This window comes from Mus pahari, chromosome 14 (assembly GCF_900095145.1).
Source record: "Mus pahari chromosome 14, PAHARI_EIJ_v1.1, whole genome shotgun sequence".
NCBI classification, from domain to species: Eukaryota; Metazoa; Chordata; class Mammalia; order Rodentia; family Muridae; genus Mus; species Mus pahari.
The window spans coordinates 42,228,527-42,239,745 of NC_034603.1; the positions used below are offsets into that span (position 1 = coordinate 42,228,527).

The 11,219-nt window shown below is 49.6% G+C and overlaps 1 protein-coding gene across 6 annotated transcripts in view; it reads right to left on the minus strand.

The window, feature by feature from the left end:
- Rap1gap2 (RAP1 GTPase activating protein 2) overlaps positions 1-11,219 on the minus strand; it is a 204,300-nt gene that overhangs the window by 102,228 nt on the left and 90,853 nt on the right. The gene's annotated exons all lie outside the window — the stretch shown is intronic.

Consider the following 11,219-nt stretch of genomic DNA (forward strand, 5'->3'; position numbering starts at 1 on the left):
CACACACACACACACACACACACACACACACACACATACACACACACACACACTCAAGGGGTGGGGGAGCTGGTGTAGACCTACCCTTGGGAGGACAGGGCTGCCTGCTGTAAAAGCTACAGGTAAAACTTATTTTAGTCCGTGTAGGGTAGGGCCAGGTTTGAGGCAGCTAAACAGAGTTGTGTTGCCATAGAAACGCTGCTCTCACACACACCCCACTTCCCATCTGGCCCTTGCTGGTGACCAGGAAGAGCTTGTTTGCTGTCCCATCACCAACCAGACTGCTTAGGTTGGGAGAAACTTCCACAGCAAGTTATGCAACAGGACCATCTGGGCAGGGATGGGGGATTCCCCCCCAGTGGTCCAGGAACTCTGATGTGCCCTGGGGGTAGGGTGGGGAGGATGGAAAGCCAAGACAGAGATCACAATTGAGCAGTTAAAACCCCTAGCTTCACAGGAGCCCCATTCTAAAGCACCCAACAGTCAGCCTGTGTCTATGTTAAGTGACCAACACCACCATTCCCCACTGGAGAGAACACTCACTCTACTTCTTCCTGGCCCACGTCCCAGTAGTGACAGCCCCATCCCAGGCTGCTTCAGGTGGGAAACCCATATTCCCTAGAGCCATGCTCCCCAGCTTTCCAAAGAGAAAGCCCATCCCTGGAGCCTGGAGCCCAGATACAGTCTCATAGTGGCTGCCCAAGATCACAGGCTAGGACAGTCTAACACCTCTTGAGAAACCAGGCTCAAGACGCAGCCATACCGTCTAGCACAGAGCCTCTTGCTTCCCTTGCAGTCGGCCACCCGTTCTGGTCTCTAAGCAGTCAGACAGGGAGACTGGTGAACATCTGATTTGGCTCAGGATCCAACCTCCACCCTGGCCAGCTCCCTTCTTCTCCTCCATCTGCCTCTGTCCTTACTTCTTCCTACACCTTGGTAACAGGACTTAGGATATTGGAATGGAAGAGGTCTCTTATCTATTGATTGAGACTGTTATTGGTCCACGAACCAGGGAGGACAAGAATCAGACACACACACAAGCTACCAACCTCACTTTCCATATATCAACTTAGCTGTGGCTACTGCTATGCCCTCACCTGCCTCCCAAAGCTGGCCCGGCATAGCCTCTGCCCTCTGCCCTCTGTTCTCTGCCTTCTCCCTCTTCCACTCAGCCCTCTTTCATCTATCCACGGAAAGCCACAAGGTTGATCAAGGGTGGGAAATGGCACCCTCGGGTACCCTAGGGCAAAGATAAGGGCACCTCCTTTGGGAGCTGGGACACTGGCAGAGAACCAAGAAGAAGCAAATTTTCTGTGAGAGAAGGTAAGATGGTCTGGTCTCAACTGAGAACTTCCACCCATGCCTCTGGAGATGATTTGTGGAGATGACTTAGACCTTAACTGACAGGGGTCCTGAATCTCCAGGGACAACCTTGGGGATGAGGGAGGATGATGTGACGAGATTTTCACACCACTCATTAATGGACACTATGCATAGACATGCTATCTAGTCCCATACCCACACCCATGGGGCCAGAGTAAATGCAATTACTGTCCAAGATCTAGGAATCCCTAACCTTTTCCCACGCACCAGCCTGCTTCCCCTGGATGCAGGATGCTGGATCAGCATCCAGGACCAGGGAATGATTAGGACCACACAGGGTAGCTTCCAGTCAGAACGATTTCCCAAGTGATAGTGGGGCAGGAAAGAACACTTATGACCAATGGTTCCCTTATAACTCCCAAGATGGGTCTAGGAGTCCAGATGGGGATGGGAGATGAACCCAAGGATGGCTACTACCCTGCAAAAGACTCAGGGTACACACGGGCCTTTACTCAGGCATTAGAACCCACCTTGCCTTGGCATCTAGATAACATCAACTAAACCTATAACTCATGGTTCCTCTTGGCACCCTCTTGCTTCCATCCTTACCTCCTATTTAAGAGCTAAATGCCTACTGTTGGTTGAAGTGTGTCCCCTCAAAAAAGAGTATGTTGACATCTCAACCTGTAGCACCTATGAATAGGGCCCTATCTGAAAGCAGAGTCTCTGCGGATGTCATGGAGGTTCAGATGAGGCTGTGAGCAAGGACTTTAACAAGCCCAATGCCCATGTAAGAAGAGAAGGCACTGTAAGCTTACAGGCCCACATCACACAGTGGCATGATAAACTTAGATGGAAGAGTGATGTGGCTGCAAATGGAGAGATGCTAAGCAACATGCCAAATGCCAGCAAATAAAAGACAGGAAGGACCCTTCTGCGGGGGGCCATCGAGCCACTGTGTTTCCGTTGACATCTTATTAGATGTCAGAACTGAGAAAAGAAATGTCTGTTGTCTCAAGCTAGTTCTAGCACTCGGTAAGAGCTACCCTGGGAAAGCAATATACCAGTTCTCACATCTACCCTTAGCCTTGTGATTGAGAGACCAGAATGAAGAAGGTGAAACTCCAGCTTCTACCTCAACCCGCTGCCCATACTCTGATCGGCTGAGCCTGACCTTGTTCTGCACTAGCCCTCTTGACAATGACATTTACATATGAGCCAAGGCCTCCCCCAGGACACCAGGGCCAGACCCAGTCACCAGCTGACACAAAGATAAGGTGAGAGCCACACGCTCCGTGGAGTTCCTGCTCTTTCTCTCTCACTCAGCAAACACATCACACATTCGTAGGTGAAATTGATGTGATTCTATCCAGGGACAACCTTGACCACTCTCATTTGTTATAAGCAAAAGGTAAATCATTACCAGAAGTAATGAGTTTCTTGGGAGCTGCGGTGTCACGAACCTGAGATTGGAAACTGCCCTCCCACTAGCCCAGACAAACAGGAACATATGCTGTAAAGTCACATGGCCCCACATTTACTCAGGGGCCCTTGGGAACGCATAAGGGAAGGCGCTGATGATAAGGACAGGTGGTGGAAAGGAGAAGGGAAGAGGAAGACGGAGAGAAGGCAGAAGGGAGGAGGAAGGCCTTACTCTCAGCTGAAATAGAGAGGCAGGCAGGCACTGAATGAGTGGGTCCTCCAGGCGTTCCTGGAACTGAAGCCCACTCAGCATCCCGGCTCCTGCAGCGCCAAGTGAGCTAACATTCTCTACTGGGAGATTGGCTTTTTGAAGCATAGGAGATCCCAGGGCAGGGAGGAAGGTACCAGGTGGCCAGAAGAGCCCCCACCTGGCTTTAGCAAAATGCAATCTTAACAATGAAGGACAAAGAGGCCTGGGAGTAGAAGCTGGGCAATTCTTGGGAGGTCCCTGTGACACCATTTCAGCATCCAGGGTCCATGCCTCTACCCTCAAAAGGCTGTGACCTGGGCCCCTTGCAACAGCACACTGTCTTTTGTCCATCACTATAGAGAATGCCCTACAGTTAGAATCAAGTGATTCCTGGGTTCAAATTTGGCTCTTCCTGTTACTCTGCCATGTGACCTCACCTCTGTACCTTGACGCAAATGCAGGAGTAGTGATGTTCTGTGGGATTAAAAGCAATACTATGGAATAAAACTATGAAGCTCTGTACAAATGTAGACTAGAACAATGACAACATTTCCAATGGGATTCATAAAATGTCAATCTGGGACAAGCAGGATGGCTCAGTGGGTAAAGCCACAAAGCCTGATGACCCGGGTTCAGCTTCCAACAACCCCACATGGTAGAATGGAAGAACCAATCCCCACAAGTTGCCCTCTGACCTTCACCTGCAAACCATGGCATGAGGGTACACCAAGGCACACATGCACACACAGAGGTGTGTGCACAGGTGTGTACTTAATTTTTAAAAAGATACCAGTAAAGTAAACTTAAAAAAAAAAAAAAAAAGGTGATCTATCTCTGAGTGCAGAAAGAGAAGCAAGGACCTCGGCTGTTTAAATGTCTGGGAAAACACTTCATCATCTCAAATACAGCAACAGTCCTTGCCCCTGGAGATTTGCTCTCAGGATCATAACCACCCACTGGTTAATAATCAACAACAGCAAAATACCCACCTAGTAACAGATGGCCCAGGGGCCAGGTGCAAGGCCTCCCTCTGGCAGAGAGTTCTCACAAACCTTCATCTCCTACCACCCTGGCTCCCCAGCCACCCCACAGGCACTTACACTTGCTTTCCAAATTAGCCAACCTAGGGGCATACAGACAGCTGTATGCACTGAATAGCTTCTCAAGAAAACCAAACAAAAGGGGACACCAAGTATGAGTCACAGAGCAAAGGACAGAAATGACCCCAATATCCCATACGATGAACGGATAGCCGAAATGCAAGTGGTCTGTAAAATGCAATATTGTTTCACCACAAACGGGAATGATGCATGGACTGCACTATCATCCGATGAACCCTGAAAGCAAAATGCTAAATGAAAACAGTCAGTCTCGCAGAGGGACACATACTAGATCAGTGGTTCTCAACCTGTGGGCAGGGACCCTTTCACAGGGGACACCTAAGACCATCAGAAACACAGATATTTACATTAATGACTCACAACAGTAGCAAAATTACAGTTATGAGCTGGGCATGGTGGCACACACCTTTAATCCCAGCACTCGGGAGGCAGAGGCAGGTGGATTTCTGAGTTCGAGGTCAGCCTGGTCTACAAAGTGAGTTCCAGGACAGCCAGAGCTATACAGAGAAACCCTGTCTCGAAAAACCAAAAAAAAAAAAAAAAAAAATTACAGTTATGAAGTAGCAATGAAATAATTTTATGACTGGGGTCACCACAACATGAGGAACTGGATTAAAGGGTCACAGCAGGTCACAGCATTAGGAAGGTTGAAAACCACAGCTCTAGATGGTTCTGAGAGGTCCAGAACCAGCAAATCCAAAGCCGGGATGCAGATCAGTAGTTGCCAAGACCTTGAAGGAGGAGGCAAAGGGAACACGGCTAATGGATGGCTACGATATTGTAGAGCTAGACCGTCATGGTGGTTGTACAACCCTATGCATGAACAGAAGCCTGGAGAATGCCACTTCACGGTATATGAATTCTATCTCAATTCTTGAAAAAGGACCAAGGTATGTGGGGCTGAAGTCTCCTGCTGCTTAATCTCCTCTCCAGCTGCCTTCCGATCCCCTAGACCCCAACTGATGAGACTATCCTTGCTTTGCAGCAGGGGCAGTGAACACACATGGGGCCAAAGGGGGCTTCCTTGCCACTGCCACTGTTAAAGGGCCCTCTCTGCCCCACACCCAGGACTTATAAGCACCAGGTGCTCAGTCGTGAGTTAGGAAAAATGTTAAGAGTTCTACCTTTTCGCAAGGCCCACCCTACAGAGCTGACGAGCACTGAAATGGTGACCTAGAAACTAGAACAAAACCAAACGCTCCCAAAGGACTCAGCCTGAGGCACAGGGGGAAGAGGGGTAGCTTGGAAGGCAGGCTGAGCTCTGGCCCAGACAGATAGACCCTCTACTTCTTGGTGTCTCTGCTTAACCCTCTGCAGAGAAGACAGAACAGACGAGTTGATGCTTACTCCTGTTCCCCCTACAGAATTAGTCTTCACAGGAGCAGAGAATCGTGTGTCACAGGATAAGGTGCACGGAGCAGACAGAAGGGACTTGGCAGTGAAGGCTTCATGCTCAAAGAAGTCTACCAGAAGCTAGGCGTGGTGGCGCACGCCTTTAATCCCTGCACTCAGAAGGCAGAGGCAGGCGGATCTCTGTGAGGTCCAGGCCCTGATCTCCAAAACAAGTTCCAGGACAGCCAGGGCTACACAGAGAAATCATGTCTCAAAAAACTAGGAGGAGGAGGAGGAGGAGGAGGAGGAGGAGGAGAAAGAAGAGGAAGAAGAAAAAGAATTAGAAGAAGAATTAGAAGAATTGAAGAACAACAAAAAGAAGAATTATTAGAAGCAGCAGCAGCCTACCAGGCCACCCAGCCCTTATTCTAGTATCCAGATTTGCTAGGATGTCATCATGTCTGCAAATGTCTGTCCATGCTAACTGGACATGTTAGAGAGCTGGGCTCCAGCCTGAGGGAGGGAGACAGACTGTACCAGAGCACCAGTGTGAGTGTCTGACAGGCCTGAACTTCACTCCCAGCCTCAACCCTGACTAGCTATGTGGTCAGGCTATTTCCCCTCTCTGCCTGCCAGCTTCCGCATCTGAAGTGGTTGGTATCAGTCTCCCTGCCCTGCCATTCTGAGAAAGGCATGGCAAGTCCTCAAAACAGTATCTGGGTACAGCAGATGATGCCCACAGCTAGGGTGTTGATTGCTGGTGTCCCCACCAAAAGAAGTAAGTCTGATGGAGAAGGATCAGGAAGCCAGTCAGAGAGCAGAGGTGGGCGGCGATAAGAACAGATATGAAATCTGGATAACCTGGATACGGATGCTCCAAAGTCTAAGAGGCTGGATGTGAGAGCCCCCACTGCATCCCTGGTGAAAGACAGGAAGGGACACACAGACGCCACAAGTGTGCATAGGAGCTGGATCACTAACATCCATCCTGCCATGCTGGGGCCAATGTGAAAGGAGGGCAGGATCCCTGCAGAACTGACAAGAATGAGAGGCTACGGTGCCGGAAGCAGGCAGATTCTGCCCCCCTGATGAACCCTACAGGATGGAACACGTATAGCTCACATATGGATACCCAGCAGGGTTGGCCTAGGTATTCCATCCCATCCTCATGTATAGTCTAAGGTCACCACAGAGATTCAGAGCCTAATGTTGAACCTTCCGTGACTTGAATCTCCCCCAATTCAATTCCATGACTCATGGATACACAGACCAGCAGCACCTGGGAGAAACCCGAGAGATGTTATCTGATAGCCTAATTATAAAGTCATTGAGTAACCGGTGCCTCTCTCCTCAGAAGTCAGCTCCGGCTGAGCAAGCCAGAAATGAGCAGCCACAGCCCCACAAGAATGTGTCAGGAAGGGCTATGCATTTACAGACAGACATTCAGAAAGCGCTTACTGAATGGCGGGACCCTATGTAAAGGAAGAGAAGAGGAGGGAGCTATTGGAGCTTTCAGGTTCCCATAAGTGCACAAACAGCAGAGGCCCGTGCATCGGGGAAGTGGGGGGGGGGGTGCTTCACAGAAGATCGTTAGCTACGCTAAGCATGGACTCTACTATAACTCACACTCAAGTAGCAAGAGACAAACGCATCTGGGAACCTGGGAAAACTCGCTCAAGGCGAGATGGCTGCAGCATCTCCTCAGATGTGTTGGTTACAGATGGCTCTGCCCTTCCCTGGAGAACCTTGAAGCCCTAAACTAGGACAAGGGTAGGAGAAGGGCAGCCAGAAAGCACGAGGCACAATAAGGCCGTTGAGCCATGGAGAGACGGCTGTGAACCCCCGGTCACCCCTAGTGTGACCCACACAGGCAAGTCATCACTCCCTGAGAAGATGAGTCTTTGCTGAGCAAGCACCTTTCAGGATGGACCAAAGCATTACAGCATGAGCAGGTGGTAGCTCTGGCGGGGGGGGGGGGGGGGTCCAATGAGGGCCTCAAGACTCAACATGGAAAGGAGAGGACGGGTTTGCACCCCAGATCTCTGCCACCAATTCCACTGGTCTTTCTCTTCACCATGAGAAATGCATCTTTGCCTGGCCTGTGTATCACTGCAGGGTGTAAGGGGGAACACCAGCTTGTGCCCTCTCCAGCCCTCTAAGCTTGAGTTTGGCAATCATGGCAAACCGTCTCGGCATAGAAACAAAGAGATATACTTAAGGAAGTACCTTGAGGTCCAGGGAAAAGAAAGCCTGCCCAACTGGGAGATGAGCTAAGGTATCAGAGAGAACGTGGCAGCTGTCCTTCAAAGGCTGACGGCAGCAATCCACGAGGTCTTCTCATTAACTACTCACCAACATCCCGTGGATGAAATATTATTGGTCCCATTGTGCTGATGGGGAAACTGAGGCTCAGACATGTTAAGTAATGCCCAAAGTCATGTTACTGGCAAGTAGCAGAGTAAGCCTTGAACTAGGGTAATCTAGTTCCAGAGTTTATGACCCTGACCACCTCCAGCAAAAGGGGGACTTCCATGCTGTACCGCTTCCCTGCATGGAGTGCATGCGACCCAGCTGGCTCCCGAGATGGTGCATGATGCGGGACAATCTGCATTGCAACACTCCAGCTTTGACAGGAACCTATTCAGAGCAGGCCATGCCGATTGTCCTTTTATGGTAATGGCTCAAAGTTGCCTTCAAGAACAAGTCCATTAAAGCAAAACAGAGCCAGTTAAAGGGAACCTTTGAATAATATGACAGGAGCAGGGAGAGGGGTTGAAGACAGCAACGTAGAGGAACACAGGTACTTAACTCTACCTGGCTGGTCTCCAAAGCAGGGTTGGGGCACTCTGCCTGTCTCCAAGAAGTGAATGTGAGGGCAGCAGAGAAGGCTGGAGGCAGAGAGGGGAAGGAAACGGGAGGAGCGGACAGTGCTCATGGCCAAGGAAATGAAAGAATGTGACTCCCAAGGCATTAAGGGGCAAAGCTGAGAGGGCTTGGTTGCAGAGAAGGGAGACAGTTAAACAGCAAAAGGTCCAGTTTTTAGAAATATATGTTGCGGATGCTTTGACCATAATGCAGACAGGGAAGAACTAAGTTTGCAAAAGGCAGATGATAAAGCAATTGCCTCAGACACAGTGGGATGAGGAAAGCATTAACCAGAAGCAGGTTCCAGGGGCACCAAGGTAATCAGAGGGACCATTCGAGGAGAGGCGGCCCCAGCAGAGCTGGTAGGGCTATAAAAACAAAGGGAGCAGGAGAGAAGGCGAAGTCCCCCAAGGAGAGAGGACGTAGCAGGCAAGTCACCCGCTAAACCAGAGCTCCACTTCCCCAGCACTTAAGATATCCCTACCTGGCTACACCTGTGCCCTGCTGCCCTCGCCAATCATCTGCAAACTGCCAACCGAGCAGCTCTTCTCACGTGGTCAGCGCCTCTGCCCGACACTACCTGGCCTCGGCTGAGAACTACATCACAGTCAGAGCAAAGGCAGCCAGCTCCCAAGGTCACGGACAGCCTCAGACTCAAGCTCAAAAGCACAAAGTCACAAAGGCACAGGATATCGGCGCTTGCCCTAGCTGACAAGCATTTCTTAACCTGGACTGCAAGGGTGTGAGTGTTCACTTTATGACTCACTCAGCTTGGATGTGCGACGTTTATCACACTGAAGCATCGCTTACAAGGAGTGATAAGTATGCTCCTTTGCTTCCTTTAGGAAGTAGAGACAGAGATATCGTGTGCTCAGACTTCTGTGATGGGCATGTCGGGCTGACCACATGCATTTATCTCACTCACCCTGAAAATAAAAATGGGGAAGAGGTCTGAATTGCTGTAACAAATGTAACAGAGGAAGAGGTAGCCGAGAAAGGATGTTCAGAAGTCAGGCAACCAGAAATATAGAACCAAAAGATGAGGTGGAAATGGATATTAGAAAGGCCAAGCCTAGCAGTGGTGGTGGCACACACCTTTAATCCCAGCACTCGGGAGGCAGAAGCAGGCAGATTTCTGAGTTCAAGGCCAGCCTGGTCTACAAAGTGAGTTCCAGGAAAGCCAGGGCTATACAGAGAAACCCTGTCTGGGGGAGGGGGGGGAAAGAAAGAAAGAAAGGCTAAGCCTTTGGAGCACCTCCCCCACTCACTTCCCCACTAGACCCTATCCCCCTGGGAAACATCAGCCTGCTAATAACCACTATCACCCCCATTACTTTGACTCCCAGAGGCAGCAAGACATTGTCCCCCACTAAACTTGCAATGGGCTTCCTAGTGTCTCACTCATGGACACAGAGGGAAAGCCTGAGGAAATCTCTTAACACAGCACCAAAATAAACAAGAGGAACCTTAAGAATGCAAACAATGAGCCAGGCGTGGTGGCGCACGCCTATAATCCCAGCATTTGGGAGGCAGAGGCAGGCAGATTTCTGAGTTCGAGGCCAGCCTGGTCTACAGAGTGAGTTCCAGGACAACCAGGGCTACACAGAAAAACTCTGTCTTGAAAAAAAAAAAAAGAAAAGAAAAGAAAGGGAGGGGGGAGGAAGGGGGAGGGAGAGAGGGAGGGGGAGCAAGGAGAGGGAGGGGAGGAAGGAAGGAGAGGAAGGAAGGAAGCAAACAATGAGAGGAAGCAGGGGGACCTTCAAAAAAAACAAAAAAAGAAAGGGAGGGGGAGGGAGGGAAGGAAAGAGGAAGGAAGGAAGGAAGGAAGGATGGAAGGAAGGAAGGAAGGAAGGAAGCAAGCAAGCAAGCAAGCAAGCAAGCAAACAATGAGAGGAAGCAGGGGGACCTTCAAAACACACGAGGAATTCATATTCTCAGAGAGGTAAGATGAGATGCTATATCCATGACACATGGAGAAAATGGTATAAAATTAAAACAGTCCATGTACAAGAAAGGAGACTTGGGAATTAGTAAAATAATGGGGAGGCTAGGGTTGTAGTTCAACACAAGAGCCTAGCCCTAGCATATGAGAGGGGAAGGGATTGAGGGAGAAAGATTGAAAATACCAAAGGACCTAATATTTGACCAGTGAGAGTTCCAGAAAGAAAGAGGACTGGGAACGGTAGCCAGAGTTGATCTCTTCATGAACCATATCTCCTGATAATGATGCCCTTTGCTTATATCAGCCTAGTTACTGTTTTGACCAAGATGATGAAACTGAAGTACCATTATTTAACTCCCATGGCTGAGTCACAGGAATTCTGGAAACTTCCATCTTGATCTCTAGGAACACTTACTCCAGGGAAAGCCAGCCAGCGTGTGAGGGCTGACTGGTGAGACTACTATGCTGTGCCACTCCACCCAGAGAGGTTGTATGGAAGGACACACACAGCCGATTCCCAAGTGATCCAAATCTGGGTCCAAACTGCAGTCCCTGGCATGTGAAGACACCATTTTGGACATTTCATGCTGAGCAGAGAACTTGGGAACTGAGCCAGAGCCAATGAGTGACCTTAGCATATATCACCAGTGGGGCACCCCAGCCACTTCCAGCATCTGAGCCAGCAAGATGAAGTCCCAGATACAGTGAAAGAAGGGATGAGTAGCTGGGTGGTGGTGGCACACACCTGTAATCCCAGCACTTGGGAAGCAAAGGAAGGTGGATTTCTGTGAGTTTAAGGCCAGCCTGGTTCTAGAACAGAGCAAGTTCTAGAACGACCAGGTCTACACAGAAAAACCCTCTCTCAGGGGTATATTAGAAAGAAAGAAAGAAAGAAAGAAAGAAAGAAAGAAAGAAAGAAAGAAAGAAAGAAAGAAAGAAAGGAAGGAAGGAAGGAAGGAAGGAA